The sequence below is a fragment of the Budorcas taxicolor genome, chromosome 6, assembly GCF_023091745.1.
Source record: "Budorcas taxicolor isolate Tak-1 chromosome 6, Takin1.1, whole genome shotgun sequence".
Classification (NCBI taxonomy): Eukaryota; Metazoa; Chordata; class Mammalia; order Artiodactyla; family Bovidae; genus Budorcas; species Budorcas taxicolor.
The window spans coordinates 36,404,420-36,421,472 of NC_068915.1; the positions used below are offsets into that span (position 1 = coordinate 36,404,420).

The 17,053-nt window shown below is 39.2% G+C and overlaps 1 protein-coding gene across 4 annotated transcripts in view; it reads left to right on the plus strand.

Annotated features, from left to right (window-relative positions):
* The window catches only part of FAM13A (family with sequence similarity 13 member A), a 313,318-nt gene that overhangs the window by 87,602 nt on the left and 208,663 nt on the right, over positions 1-17,053 (plus strand). The window lies entirely within an intron of this gene.

Below are 17,053 nucleotides of genomic sequence, written 5' to 3' on the forward strand. Positions count from 1 at the left end.
AGAGTGAGGGGGTTTCCACAGTGGTTCAGTGCCCAGGTGACAAGTGTAAAACGGCAGTGGCAGCCCAGGACCGCGGTAGCTCTGACTTTGAGCCGAGGGCTCTTCCCAGCCTCCAGCACAGCAGAGGGGCCGGCAGAGGGCTCCTGCCACTGTGCATCGCCCCACTTACCTCCCTGTTCCCTGACGTGTTTTAGCTCTGCTCTCTAAAGCTGGTCATCTGAAATGCAGTAGATACCCTGACTGCTTCTGCTAGCAATTTAATAAGAGCTGAATGGAGTTACTAACCCATCATTCTTAATCTGCTGCTTTAACATCAGCCACATCCTTGTATAAAAATGAGTCGTGGAAAATTTCCCTCAGATTTCAGATTGGGGCCCCCCTAAAATCTGGGCCCCCCTCTCCACCCAAAATCTATTAGATCTTTTCTGACTGTGAACCTTTCACAGTGTCTTTGAGACACAGCACTTAATCTCCCTTAATTCTGGTAGAGGTTTGGAAGACCGCATCTACCCCGTTGTCTTTACCTCAGTTTTCTCCTTGTGTCCCCACTATAAACAGATTTTCTATAAAATATTTAAGAAGATATTTTGTTTTAGTATAATATGGCAAATTTTTGAGGACTCTTGAAAGTGGCTATAACAGTACCCAAATCTTCATGTTTCAGTATATCAATTCTATCTGATTTTTTCATTGTATATTTAATAATAACTATCTTTAAAAACAGTTACTTATTACTTTTTCACTATTTTAGTTGAAGCCATGTGTATAAAATAGATTGAAACATACCTAGTACAATTTTTTTTTAATTATTCACTCTAATGATTGGTAACTGGATGTTGAACATCTAGATATTTTAAAACATCTAAATTCATGTAAAATTTTCTAATTGCTAAAACATTGATTAAATATTATATAGATTTGATTGTGTACAGGTTGATACAGTAGTCTAGAATTTTCATTTAGAAAATTTTATATTCATCTAGTGCTTTAAAGTAGAAAAGACTGAATTATCAATCGGATGAACAGTAAATAATACTGTTTATAAAATCTGTGATATGAGAGGAAAAAAACGGAAGCTGAGGTGCATAATATAAATTGAATACCTAGAAACACGAACATCTTAGTTCTTAAGGGAAACATTCTGGGGAGTGGGTGGAGAAGTTCAGGTACAAGAACAGTAAATTTTGTTTCCATTCAGTTCAGTTCAGTTGCTCAGTCGTTTCCGACTCTTTGCGACCCCATGAATCGAAGCACACTAGGCCTCCCTGTCCATCACCAACTCCTGGAGTTTACCAAAACTTATATCCATCGAGTCGGTGATGCCATCCAGTCATCTCATCCTCTGTTGTCCCCTTCTCCTCCTGCCCCCAATCCCTACCAGCATCAGGGTCTTTATCAGTGAGTCAACTCTTCACATGATGTAGCCAAAATTTTGGACTTTCAGCTTCAGCATCATTCCTTCCAATAAACACCCAGGACTGATCTCCTTTAGGATGGACTAGCTGGATCTCCTTGCAGTCCAAGAGACTCTCAAGAGTCTCCAACACCACAGTTCAAAAGCATCAATTCTTTGGCGCTCAGCTTTCTTCACAGTCCAACTCTCGCATCCATACATGACTGCTGGAAAAACCATAGCCTCGACTAGATGGACCTTTGTTGGCAAAGAGATGTCTCTGATTTTCAATATGCTATCTAGGTTTGTCATAATTTTCCTTCCAAGGAGTAAGCGTTTTTTAATTTCATGGCTGCAGTCACCATCTGCAGTGACTTTGGAGCCCAAAAAAAGAAAGTCTGACACTGTTTACACTGTTTCCCCATCTATTTCCCATGAAGTGATGGGACCAGATGCCATGACCTTCGTTTTTTGAATGTTGAGCTTTAAGCCAACTTTTTCACTCTCCTCTTTCACTTTCATCAAGAGGCTGTTTAGTTCCTCTTCACTTTCTGCCATAAGGGTAGTGTCATCTGCATATCTGAGGTTATTGAGATTTCTCCTGGCAATCTTGATTCCAGCTTGTGTTTCTTCCAGTCCAGCGTTTCTCATGATGTACTCTGCATATAAGTTAAATAAACAGGGTGACAGTATATAGTCTTGCTGCTACTGCTGCTGCTAAGTCGCTTCAGTCGTGTCTGACTGTGCGACCCCATAGACGGGAGCCCACCAGGCTCCCCCGTCCCTGGGATTCTCCAGGCAAGAACACTGGAGTGGGTTGCCATTTCCGTCTTCAATGCATGAAAGTGAAAAGTGAAAGTGAAGTCACTCAGATGTGTCCAACTCTTAGCGACCCCCTGGTCTGCAGCCCACCAGGCTCCTTGGTACATGGGATTTTCCAGGCAAGAGTACTGGAGTGGGGCGCCATTGCCTTCTCCATACAGTCTTGACATACTCGTTTTCCTATCTGGAACCAGTCTGTTGTTCCATGTCCAGTTCTAACTGTTGCTTCCTGACCTGCATAGAGGTTTCTCAAGAGGCAGGTCAGGTGGTCTGGTATTTCCATCTCTTTCAGAATTTTCCACAGTTTATTGTGATCCACACAGTCAAAGACTTTGGCATAGTCAATAAAGCAGAAATAGATGTTTTTTGGAACTCTCTTGCTTTTTCCATGATCCAGCGGATGTTTCCAATTTGATATCTGGTTCCTCTGCCTTTTCTAAAACCAGCTTGAACATCAGGAAGTTCACGGTTCACGTATTGCTGAAGCCTGGCTTGGAGAATTTTAGGCATTACTTTACTACCATGTGAGATGAGTGCAATTGTGTGGTAGTTTGAGCATTCTTTGGCGTTGCCTTTCTTTAGGATTGGAATGAAAACTGACCTCTTCCAGTCCTGTGGCCACTGCTGAGTTTTCCAAACTTGCTGGCATATTGAGTGCAGCATTTTCACAGCAACATCTTTCAGGATTTGAAATAGCCCATCACCTCCACTAACTTTGTTTGTGGTGATGCTTTCTAAGGCCCACTTGACTTCACATTCCAGGATGTCTGGCTCTAGGTGAGTGATCACGCCATCATGATTATCCGGATCATGATGATATTTTTTGTACAGTTCTGTGTATTCTTGCCACCCGTTCTTAATATCTTCTGCTTCTGTTAGATCCATACCATTTGTGTCCTTTATCGAGCTCATCTTTGCATGAAATGTTCCCTTGGTATCTCTAATTTTCTTGAAGAGATCTCTGGTCTTTCCCATTCTGTTGTTTTCCTCTATTTCTTTGCATTGATCACTGAGGAAGGCTTTCTTGCTATTCTTTGGAACTCTGCTTTCTTTTTCCTTTTCTCCTTTGCTTTTCGCCTCTCTTCTTTTCACAGCTATTTGTAAGGCCTCCTCAGACAGCCATTTTGCTTTTTTGCATTTCTTTTCCATGGGAATGGTCTTGATCTCTGTCTCCTGTACAATGTCACAAACCTCTGTCTATAGTTCATCAGGAACTCTGTCTATCAGATCCAGTCCCTAAAAGCTATTTCTCACTTCCACTGTATAATCATAAGGGATTTGATTTAGGTCATACCTGAATGGTCTAGTGGTTTTCCCTACTTTCTTCAATTTAAGTCTGACTTTGGCGATTAAGAGTTCATGATCTGTGCCACAGTCAGCTCCCGGTCTTGTTTTTGCTGACTGTATAGAGCTTCTCCATCTTTGGCTGCAAAGAATATAATCAATTTGATTTCAGAGTTGACCATCTGTTGATTTCCATGTGTAGAGTCTTCTCTTGTGTTGTTGGAAGAGGGTGTTTGCTATGACCAGTGCGTTCTCTTGGCAGAACTCTAACCTTTGCCCTGCTTCATTCCGTATTCCAAGGCCAAATTTGCATGTTACTCCAGGTGTTTCTTGACTTCCTACTTTTGCATTCCAGTCCCCTATAATGAAAAGGACATCTTTTTTGGGTGTTAGTTCTAAAAGGTCTCAATAGAACCGTTCAACTTCAGCTTCTTCAGTGTTACTGGTTGAGGCATAGGCTTGGAATACCGTGATATTGAATGGTTTGCCTTAGAAATGAACCGAGATCATTCTGTCATTTTGTTTCCATTGCCTCACTTCAATTCCAAGGAGCATTATTGAAGTGAAAGTTGTTCAGTTGTGTCCGACTCTTTGTGACCCCATGGGCTATATAGTCCTTGGAATTCTCCAGGCCAGAATTCTGGAGTGGGTAGCCGGTCCCTTCTCCAGGGATCTTCCCAAGAAGCATTAGGAGCTTTATTATTGAATGTGATCTTTTAAAACAGTCTTTCAGCTCTTCATTTATACTAATATTTTATTTGTAGCATGTAAATATAGTACAATCACAGTAGTCATTAATAGGACAGTATTGGAGAAGGAAATGGCAACCCACTCCAGTGTTCTTGTCTGGAGAATCCCAGGGATAGAAGAGCCTGGTGGGCTGCTGTGTGTGGGACTGCACAGAGTTGGACACATTTGAAGTGACTTAGCAGCAGCATACATGGCTATTAGCCCTGACCTCCAGTGATTGCTTTTAATAATAGATTTTTTTAAATAGAAAACTAAATAAGGGGGAATATTATTTATTGCAAAACTATTAGTTGAGGATGTAATATTTGTAGTATATGTGAACGAGATTGGCTGATATGATCTGATGATAATACAATTAGGTACATTCAGCCCTCAGTAAACAATCATATTCTTAGGTTATTCATGAATCAAACAATAAAGGTCCAGAGAGAGTTTACAAATGAAGCATCTCATCACTCACTGCCTCCTTAAGCCATTTGTTAATGACTTAGTTTAAGATATAGAAGACTTTATGCATATGAAAGTAGTCAATGAAACAAAGCTGAGAAGGATAATTAATTTGTCGACTAGCAAGGCTAAAAATAAAAGATTGAAGACCACTACCAAAATGTTAGATGTTTCTTTCTATCTTATCATAAGTGGGAAAATGGATGGAGACTTAGCAGATTGATACTTAAATTTCTAGTCTGGAACTCTGACTCTCAAATCTGAACTAGAAAGACCTAGTTTAATAGCAATTCCTATGAAAAAGAGTAAAGAATTTTAGGCAACTGCAAGTTCAGTGTAGACCTACACTGTTACTTTGAAAGCTAGAGTGTTACTCTGCATGATAAAAAGCACTGGTATGGTTATTTATAATTTGCAAGGCACTTAAAATTTTTTTGTATTATTGACATACAATTTATATAGTGTGAAATATCCACTTTGGTATAATGTTCTGAGTTTCAACAAAGTCATACAGTCATATCACCACCCCCACAATTAAGATATGGACCATTTCCTTCACTGCAGACAGTTCCCTCATGTCCCCTTTAGCCCACCCTTCTCTTTACTCAAGCCTCTAGTAACCACTGATTATTTTCTGACCCCCATAGGTTTGCAAAGCATTTTTCACATCACTTTTTAAAGTTCTCCTAATGTCCCTACAGCATTTAATATTACCAACATGTCTGTTGTAAAAATGAAGTAACTAGGGTTCAGTCAAGTGATTTTCTGAAAGCTGCACTCCATAAATAGTGGACCCAGGACCTGAACCTTCATTTTCTAACTCAGAATCCCAAACACTTCTTTGATCCTTGCATCTAGCCCTTTGCTCCAAGAGTCCCACCCTCCTTTACATTGTTCAGTTACCTCTGTATTGTGCTGTGCTTAGTTAACACTCAGTTGTGTCCAGCTCTTTGTGATCCTGTGGACTGTATCCCGCCTGTCTCCTCTGTCCATGGGGATTCTTCAGGCAAGGATACTGAAGTGGGTTGCCATGCCCTCCTCTAGGGGATCTTCCCAACCCAGGGATCGAACCCAGGTCTTTCCCACTGCAGGCAGTGGCATCTGAACCACGAGGGAAGTCCTTAGTTACCTCAAGGTGGCTCCTATATTAGGAGCCAAGATTTAACATTCACAGTAATGAGCAATGTTTCTCAATCTTTTTTTCATTATCATTCCCATAAGGAGTCTTTTTAGAATTTTTTTCCTAATCACATGTCCTCCACAATTAATTTTTAACATCTTAGATGTACTGTGTATCTATGTGTATACTTAGATGTACTGTGTATCCATGTGTATACTGAAAATGTCTCTGCTTTTTGTGTGTTAGTTGCTCAGTCGTGTCCGACTCTGCGACTCCATGACTGTAACCCACTAGGCTCTTCTGTCCATGGAATTCTCCAGGCAGGAGTACTGGAGTGGGTAGTCATTCTCTTCTCTAGGGAATCTTCCTGACCCAGGGGCCAAACCTGGGTTTCCTGTATTGCAGGGAGATTCTTTACTGTCTGAGCCACACAATTTTTTTCTTTGCCCATCCCTCAAGAACCAGTGTGCCTCACTGGGGACAATATAGCCCCCACTGAGAACGCTCAGACTGAAACTAGACTAAAATGATCTTCAACCATTGTCCCATGTCCTATTGTCCCCTGCATGGCACATGACCCCTGAATGAGTATGAAACACATTCACAGTCACACCCAAATTTTCATCACACTGAAGATTTAGCAAATAGCAGAACAGACTTTTGGCAGGATGTTCATGAAGGTGCCTTAAGAACATGTAGGTAAGTGAAATCAGTCATTAGACATGATCTTCAAATATTATTTAATGTGAAAAGTTAAAATATGGCTAACCTAATTTTTAAAAATAACTTTTTAAATGTTAGCTTTTAACTTAGATCCAGACGTCAGCATATAATGTGACAAAGTAGTTCTGCTGAAGAGTAAATATTAATCTTATTTTTATTAAGTGCCCCAGTGGATATAATATATAGCTTTAACATGTTATTAGTGTGAATATAATTATTGCAAAATGTATCTTGTGTCATCATTTTATCTGCCTTTCATCATGCATAGCTGAAGAGGAATCTTAGAGGAAAAGCCTTCAGTCTTTCACCACTGAATATGATGTTTGCTGTGGGGTTTTCATATGTGGCTTTTATTGTGTTGAGGTAACTACCTTCCATTCCTAGTTTTTGAGTGGGTCATGAGAAAATGTTGAATTTTGTCAAATTCTTTCTCTGCATCAATTAAGATAATCATGTGGCTTTTTTCCCCCTTCATTCTGTTGATGTGGCATATTATATTGATCAATGTTTCTACATTGAAACATCTGTGCAAGAATGAATCCTACTTGGTCATGTACAAACCCTTTTAATAGGCTGATGATTTCTGTACCTAATTTCTGATGAGAATTTTTGCATCAGTGTTCATAAGAAATTTAGGTCTGTAGTTTTTGGGGGGGATGTTTGTTTGCCTTGGGGTCTGAAGTTTTATTGTAGTCTCTGTCTGGCTTTGGTATTGTTGTAATGCTCCTCTCATACCATGAGTTGCAAACTGTTCTCTGTTCAGTTTTTTTTAAATGCTTGAAAAAACAATGTTACTAATTTTTCTCTAAATGTTTGATAGAATTCATCAGTGAAGCCATCAGGTTCAGTATTAGTTTTAGGTTTATTAAGATTGTCTATTTCTTCATGATTTAGTATTTATAGGTTTTCTGTTCTTAAGAATTTGTGCATTTCATCTAGGTTATTCAGTCTGTTGCTGTTTAAATATTCCTAATATACTCACCCTTTTTATTTCTGTAGCTGCTGCTGCTGCTAAGTCACTTCAGTCGTGTCTGACTCTGTGCGACCCCATAGATGGTAGCCCACCAGGCTCCCCCGTCCCTGGGATTCTCCAGGCAAGAACACTGGAGTGGGTTGCCGTTTCCTTCTCCAATGCATGAAAGTGAGAAGTGAAAGTAAAGTCGCTCAGTCGTGTCCAACTCTTAGCGACCCCATGGATTCCAGCCCACCAAGTTCCTCCATCCATGGGATTTTCCAGGCAAGAGTACTGGAGTGGGGTGCCATTGCCTTCTCCGTTATTTCTGTAGAATTGATATTAATATCCCCATTCTCATTTCTGACTTTAGCCATTTGAACCTCCTTTTATTTTTCTTAATCCATCTAGCTGAATATTTGTTCATTTTGTTGATCATTTCAAATAAGCATCTTTTGGTTTCATTGATTTTCTTTTTTGTTTTCTATTCTCTAGTTCATTTCTTCACTGTAAGCTTTATTATTTCCTTCCTTCTGCTAGCTTTGGTTTTTTTTTTTTTTTTAATCTTGGGCTGAAAGGAGATCCAACCAGTCCATCGTAAAGGAAATCAGTCCTGGGTGTTCATTGGAAGGACTGATGTTGAAGCTGAAACTCCAATACTTTGGCCACCTGATGCGAAGAGCTGACTCATTTGAAAAGACCCTGATGCTGGGAAAGATTGAAGGCAGGAGGAGAAGGGGACGACAGAGATGAGATGGTTGGATGGCATCACTGGCTCAATGAACATGAGTTTGGGTGGGCTCCAGAAGTTGGTGATGGACAGGGACACCTGGCGTGCTACAGTTCATGAGGTCGCAAAGAGTGGGACACGACTGAGCAACTGAACTGAACTGAGTTCCTTAAATTGTAAAGTTAGGTTTTGGATTTGAGGTCTTTTTTGTTTTTTAATGTGTTTATAGTTGTTAATAGTTATAAGCTCCCTCCTTAGCTCTACTTTGCTGCATCCCATAAGTTTCAGTTTGTTGTGGTTTGTTTTCATTCATCTCTAAGTATTTTCTAATTTTTTTGACAATTTTTCTTTGATCCACTGACTACTTAAGTATGTGTTGTGTAATCCCACAATTTTGTGAATTTTCCAATTTTCCTTATGTTACTGATTTCTAACTTTATCCCATTACAGTCAGAGAAGGAACATTGTATGATTTCTTTTAAAATGTATGTGGACTTAATTTGTGGCCTAACACATAGTCTATCCTGAAAAACGTCACATAGACACTTCAGAAGAGTGGGCATTCTGTTGTTGGATAGAATATTCTATATATGTCAATAGATCTATTTTATTTGTTTTTTGAGGCCTCTATTTCCTCATTTCTCTGTGGTTATTCTGTCTGTGGTTCTACATGGGGCATCGAACTCTTTCTGGCTACTATTAAATGATCTATTTCTCCCTTCCGTTCCGTCCATTTGTCCTTTATATACTTTGATGGTCTGTCATTAGAAACATAAATATTTGTAATTATATCTTCTTGCTGAATCGAAGTCTTCATGACTATATGATAACCTTCTTTGTTTCTTGAAACCTCTTTTGATTTAAAGTCTATTATGTCAGATATTTTGCTATTACTGTATGAATGGGATATCTTTTTCCATCCTTTTTATTCCTAACCTGTGTCTTTAGATCTCAAGTCTCTGTAGACAACATATGGTTGGATCATGTATTTTTATCCATTCTACCAATCTCTATCTTTTGATTGGAGAGTTCAATCCATTTATATTTAATTACTGATATGGAAGGACTTTCTGTCATTGTGGTGTTTATTTGCTATCCTCCTTATAGCTTTTTTCTTCCAGTGTTACAGAGATGTAATTGACATATAGTGCTGCATAAATTTAAAGTATACAGCATAATGGTTTGACTTATATACTATATACATTATGATTACCATAGTAAGTTTAATAACATTCATCTCATATAGATAAAAAATAAAAATAATTTTTCCTTGAGATAAGAGCTCTTAGGATTTATTCTGTTAAAATATTTTTATATAACACACAGCAGTGTTAATTATATTTAACATGTTTTACATTGGGCTTCCCTTGTGACTCAAACAGTAAAAAATCTGCCTGCAATGCCAGAGACCTGAGTTCAATCCCTGAGTCAGGAAGATCCCCTGGAGAAGGAAATGGCAACCCACTCCAGTATTCTTGCCTGGAGAATCTCATGGACTGAGGAGCCTGGAGGGCTACACTCCATGGGATCATAGAGAATCAGACATGTCAGAGTGACTAACACTTGAATTTTTGTTGTATATTATATCCCAAGTACTTACATATCTTAGACATGGAAGCTTTTTTTTTTTTTTAATTTATTTCCTACATTAGTATTCTCTTTTGTGTTAAGTTGTTGTCTTTTTTTCTTTCTACTGAAATGTTTTAGTTCTTTTCTCATTTCCTTTTTTTGAACATCCTATGGCTCTTTTCCTTGTGGTTACCATAGGAATTACATTTACTGTCCTAAAGTTTTAATACTTTAATTTGAATAAATACCAGCTTTACTCCAGTAACATACAAAAGTCTGCTCCTTTACAGCTCCAGTTTTGGTGGAGTCTTTAAGACTTTCTCTATGTGATATCATGTCATCTGCAAAGAGAGACAGCTTTACTTCTCTTCCATTTCAGTGTCTTTTATTTCTTTTTCTTGACTAATTGCTCTGGTTAAGACTTCCAGTACTATTTGAATAAAAGTGGTGAGAGTGGGCATCCTTGTCTTGTTCCTGATCTTAGAGGAAAAATCTTTCAGCTTTTGCCCATTGAATATGTTGTTAACTGCATGCTTATCATATATGGCCTTTCTTATTTTGTGGTACCTTCGCTCTGTGCCCACTTTATTGTGAATTTTTATCATAAATGAATGTTGAATTTTGTCAAATGGTTTATCAGCATCTGTTGAAATGATTGTTATTTTTGTCTTTCATTCTGTTAGCGTGGTGTTTCTCATTGATTTGCAGGTGTTACACCATCTTTCAGTGTCTGGAATAAATCTCATTGTATGATCCTTTTAATGTATTGTTGAATTCAGCTTACAAATACCTTGTTAAAGATTTTCGCATTTATGTTAATCAAGGATATTGGCCTGTAGTTTTCTTTCCTTGTGTCCTTCCTTGTTTTGATATTGGGGTTACTGATAATTCTTTTGAATCACTAGTCTCCTAGGTTTGCAATTACAAACCAAAGTTACAGTAAAAAAACTTTTAAACTAATATTTTTTTTGTACTCTAAGTGTAATTTAAGTCTCTTAAATTAGAAAACAGAAAGTATAGTTCCAGATCATTGTTACAATAACACAAGCTCTTAAAAGTGCCCATGTATTTAGCTTTATTGAAATATTTATTTCTCCATATAGCTCTATTTACTGCCTTGTGTCCTTCCATTTCTCTGTGCAGGATTTCCTTGAGCATTTTTGCAGGGCAGGTTTGTTGGTCACCAACACTCTTAGTCTTTGTTTATCTGGGAATGTCTTAATTTCTCTGTGACTTTTGAAGGATATTTTTGCCACATATAGGTTTACTAGTTGACAGTTTCTTTCTTTAGCATTTTGAGTATATCAGTCTCTGGCCTCCAAAGTTTCTGATGAGGTATCTATTGATAATCTAATTGAGGATCTCTTGTATGTGATCATTCACTTCTCTCTCATTGCTTTCTAGATTCTGTCTTTGCCTTTTCAAAGCTTGAGTATAATGTGTCTCTGTAGGTCTTTGAGTCCTTAGCGCTTCTTAGATATTCATATGCATTTCTTTCATCTTGGAATTTTCAGTCATTATTTTTCAAATATTTTCTCTTTTCTTCTCCTGGGACTCTTATGTTGTGTATATTGACCCACTCACTGGTGTCCCATAGGTTCGTTAGGTCCTGTTTGCTTTTCTTAGGTCTTTTTCTTTCATTCCTGTTCCTCAGACTCACTAGTTTACATTGTCCTATCCTCCTGTTCACTGACTCTTTCTTCTGCCTGCTGAAATCTGCCTTTGAATCCTTTTAGTGAATTTCTCATTGCAGTTACTGTATTTTTCATCCCTAGAATTTCTTTTGGTCTCCTTTTTGGGTTTTCTCTCTCTCTATCGATACTTCCATTTTGTTCACACATTATTTTCTTGACATTTTCGACATCTTCCTTTGGTTTTTTGATCCTCTAAGACAGTTGTTTTACAATCTTTATCTAGTACATCTTCCATCAATTCTTTTCCTAGCACATTTTCTGTTGATTTATTTTTTCCTTGAATGAGCCATATTTTCCTGTCTCTGTATACCTTGTGATATTTTTGTTGAACAGAGGTCCTTTAAATCAAATACTGTAGTAACTTTGAAATTCAGATTCTCTTCCTTCCCCAGGGTTTGCTGTTTCTAAAGTTCTTGTTGACTGGTTTTTGTTTTTATTGTTATAGACTGTCTTTTTACCAAGATCAACCGTACGTGTGACCTTAAGGTCTTTTCAGGTCTGTTTTGAGCCTTTCCCTGGGCATGCACCATCACTTTCTGATTTTCCCTATATATACGGATGTTTTTGAATGTCCTGATTTTTAATGTCTGATTCCCAAAAGTGTAAAAAGGAAAAAAAAAATCTCAAGTGTCAGAAAAAAAAGGGTGCAAGCCCTTTAAATTTCCTAGAAGTCACTTCAGCTAAGAAGGAGGGCTTTACAACAAGGGAGAAAGACACAGCAGCAACGGCTGCCCACGTTTTTGCACCTTAGATGCAACAGTCAACATTCAGAGCACAGATCCCCAGTATTTGGAAAACAAGATCCTTTTTGCTTATCCTGGCTCCCACGATCTATATGCAGGCTGCTTAAGGAATATGAGAATATTTTCCTGCCACATGAATGGGGTGGGGAAGAGTGGCTACTCTGCTAAGAACTAAAATTGACCAGAATTAACTGTAGTTTACTGTCTGCACCTTCCCCAGATGTTGTAAACCTTGAGTTCCAGAAAATCTTGAGTTTCAAAATATTTCATCAGACAAATTCTGCTGGGGTAATTGTTGGTTAGGTAGTGAGACAGATTTCTGGTGCTTTCTACTCCACTATCTTTCCAGAATCCTCCCCTTAACATTTTTTTTTTTTCTCATTTGCTTTTGCCTGGGATATTTAAAGACTGGTAAGTGTAAAATTGATAAGCTTTTATCAATGGAAATAACCATATGGCAGAAAGTTATAATTGCCAAAACTATTTCTAACAGACTGGTGCATTATTGGTGCAGAGGGTCTTAAGGAATGCATGTATCCTGTTACTTAACTGAAGCTTTAGCCTTACATCTGACTAAAGAAAAGATACTGCGATAAAATGATTGAGAGTAAGTATATCATATAGAACACCTTGAACCTAATTTCAGAATAAGACAAAATGTGCAAAAGTTTCTTTTGTTGCAACTGATGACTGTCCACTAGCCTATCTCAAGACTGGCTGTGACTTTCTGATTGAGAAAGGCATCCTGAGAGGATGAAGTTGAAGAGAGGTTATTTGCCCCAACATGCTTAACATGTAATGATGGAACAAACACAGGAGAATAACAATAGATGTTCTGGTTCAAACAGGATAAAATTCAAGATTAAGAATCTAAAAAGTCACTGGCTAATGACATTTCTGATATCCAGCCCAGCCAATATTGGGAATCTAATGACTAAGTTTCAAAGCCTGGGAATACTTCTCCATGGTTTTCAACTTCACGCTCTTGGTTCTTGGTTCTGTCTTCTGAGACATCATTCATTTTTGATGAAAGGCAGCACATGTTTGTAGCTGAGTAACTTATCAGCCTGCTTCCTGCCAGCTGAATTTTGGAAATCTAATGGCCTCTTTTCATTTTAGACCCATTTTTTCCCTTTCATTCCAAGTTGGCAGTGTTTTTGCTGAAATAGGTTTCTCAAAAACTTACAAGTCTTCTGTGAATTTCATTGGTATTCACTCTGTTAGAAAAGAGACATATTCTCAGATCTTTCCAAGATAATCCTTTCTCTATTTAAGGCTCATGCTAAAATGACTTGACAGGCAATGCCTTTAAATTCCTGGAGGCTCTCTGGTTTAATTGAAAGGATTGGTGAGACACACCCTTACTCACCTTTGTCTAATGGAATAATCTGAACTTTTCATGTTTCTGAGATTTTAGCAAAGGTTTTCATCATCACACACTCAGCCTTTTTCATTGAGCTTACTTTCCTGACAGTGAATCTCTTAATTTCAATGTCTTTTTCCATCTGTGTGGTCTCCCTGGTGGCTCAGATGGTAAAGAGTCTGCCTGCAATGCAGGAGACCCAGGTTTGATCCCTGGATTGGGAAGATATCCTGGAGAAGGGAATGGCAACCCACCCCAATATTCTTGCCTGAAGAATTAATTCCAAGGACAGAGGAGCCTGGCAGGCTACTGTCCATGGAGTCACAAAGAGTTGGACATGACTGAGTGACTAACACTTTCACTTTCTCTGTCATCTGTCGAGTTGATTTTTAAATCCAGCCTTATTTTCTTTTTGGGTTTCCCTTGTGGCTCAGCTGCTAAAGAATCCACCTGCAATGCGGGAGACCTGGGTTCAATCCCTGGGTTGGGAAGATCCCCTGGAGAAGGGAAAGGCTACTCACTCCAGTAGTCTGACCTGGAGAATTCCATGGACTGTGTAGTCCATGGGGTCGCAAACAGTTGGACATGACTGAGCAACTTTCACTTCACTTCATTTATTTTCTTTTTAGTTGGCAGTTTGCACCTCAGTTTCCCTCCTTTCCCCTGACCCCCTCTTTTCCCTGCCTCTGATTTACTAGAAGTGGCAAAGAGAAATCAGGTGGCACTTTTACAGCATCGCTTGGAAATTTCTTGCACTGTCTATACAAACTTGTTGCTCAAAACTGTGCTTCCCACATAACTGCAGAATACAATTAATTGCACTTTGCTTTCTGCCAGCAAGTGAGGATCTCCCTTCCTCCAGTTTCCAGTAGCATGTTTCTTATTGTCTTCTGTTAATGGACACAGTGGGTCAGTCCATCATCCCTTAAAGTGCTTAGGCAATGAATACACCAAGTGCTTTTGATTAAAACAGAAGTATTTATTATTTGTGACAAGTTAAGAGACAGAGAGATGGCTCGCAAAACATTGTCTCCCAAAACAGGAAAATGAGTGACATTTACAGCTGTGAGTGCATACATTTTCATGACAGAGTGAGTGTAACCTTCTGTTTACAGGTGGAGTTCTAGATGGGCTTGCACAATGCAACAACATCTCAAACATAGTCACGTGTTCAAAAATGGTAGCAATCCCAGCCCTTGAGGTAGAGATTTTAACATTAAAATGAAGCAAAAATCACTCTAGGTTGACAAAATTCAGGTACCTAGTGGAGTGAGGTCATGAGGGTCAGCAGAGGTCACCGACGTCATTCCTTACGCTCCAGTTAATCTGGTGGCTCAGTGCTCGAGGGGATTTGGGTCCTACAAAACAATTCAAGAGTGTGCTTCAGACTCTGATCTGTACCTTTGGAATAGAAATGGTAGTCTTTATGACTAGTTTATTATCTTTCCTGTGATTACTTCTCCTCCTTAATAACAGTCATTTGTTCCTGCCTTCTTTCTTCTACTTAAAAATCATTATTTACCAAGACCTAGCCCTTGTTTCCATATGAAGCCCCAGGAGGCCCTAGTTCATCTTTTTCCCAGTCATCAGTAAACAGAACACAAATGGCTTCTAAAATCCATGCTCCAGTTCTCAACCTAAATTTGTCTAGCGTGTGTTTCAGCTTCTTTCATTGCCTATTATTTGATCTCACTCCTTCCTTATTACTGTCTGACTAGTACTTCTGAACTCTCACCACCAGTGTCTGTAAAGTCCAGATTTCAATGAAAACTCTGTTGAAGGCATTTAGGCTTTCTCTGTCATGCCAGTCAAATTCTTACAGTCTCCTCTCACTATCCAGTTCCAAAGACATTCCACATTTTAGATATTTGTTATAGCAGCAACCCACTTCCAGGTATCAAACTCTGTATTAGTTTTCAATTGTTGTACAATGAATCACCACAAATGTGGTGTCTTAGAACAACAAAAACTTGCTATCTCATGCTTTCCATGGCTCAGGTGTCCAGGCACAACCTAGCTGGGTCCCCTGCGTTTGGTGTCACAAGGCTGAAATCAAGGTAACAGCTGGGCTGCATTTTTATAAGGAGACTTGAGTTTAGGTGGCTTCCCTGGTGGCTCAGACAGTAAAGCGTCTGCCTACAATGCGGGAGACCCAGGTTCGATCCCTGGGTCAGGAGGATCCTCTGGAGAAGGAAATGGCAAGCCACTCTAGTACTCTTGCCTGGAAAAATCCATGGACGGAGGATCCTGGTAGGCCACAGTCCATGGGCTCACAAAGAGTCTGACATGACTGAGTGACTTCACTTTTCACTGACTTTAGGAAATTACTCACTTTGAAGCTCATGAGAGTTGTTCACAGACTCATTTTCTTGCAGCTGTACAAGGACCCCAGCTTCTTACTGGCTGTGAGCTAGAGGGCTCAGGTCCACATTAGGCCCCTGGTATGTGGCACTCTCACTGGCCCTCTCTGAATGGGCAGCATATTTCTGCAAGAGCAGAGAAGAATCCTCACTCCAGTCTGCTAATATTGAGTCTTAAATAATGTAATGTAATCATGGGAGTGACATGATATGACTTTTGCCATATTCTCTTGGTCAGAGGCAAATCACAGGTACTGCCTACACCTGAGAGGAGTACAAGAGTATGACTCATTGGGAGTCACCTTAGGGTATGTACCCCAAAGGATGTATAGGAGGCTGAACAATGTCCCCTCAAGAGAGCAAGTTTAGAAGCCTTGGAAACTGTGAATGTTACTTTATTGGGGGTAAAAGAGGGAATTTGCAGTTATAATTAAGATAGAGAACTTCATAGTGTGTGCTCAGTTAGTCATGTCTGATTCTTGCAACTCCATGGACTGTAGCCCACCAGGATCCTCTGTTCATGGAATTTCCCAGGCAAGAATACTGAAGTTGGTTGCCATGCCCTCCTCCAGGGAATCTTCCCAAGCCAGGGATCAAACTAGAATCTCCTGCATTTTCTGCATTGGCAGACAGATTCTTTACTACCTGTCACCTCAGAGATCTTCAGATAGAGATTATCCTGGATTATTTATGTGGGCAGTGAGAATCAGACAATACTGAAGTGTCTTAGCCCCAGCCCAAATGCAATCTCATGTATTCTTATAAGGGGGCAGAAGGAGATTGGACATGTACACAGAGGAGAAGGTCATGTAAAGGTGGAGTAAAGAGAAATTTGAAGATGTTGGCCTTGATTAAAGATTAAAGTGATGTGGCCACAGCCAAGTAATGCTGCCAGCCATATTCTCTCCTTGAGCTTCTGTGGAGTGTATGATTTCTTTCCAGTAATACTGATGTTACTCTTCTGGCCTCCAGAACTGTGACAGAATAAATTTCTTTTTCAAGCCACCCAATTGATCATAGCTTTGTTGCAGCAGCTGTAGGAGATTAATACAGATGGATATTAATTGATACATCTTTGTTGCTTTTTTATATATTTCACTCAA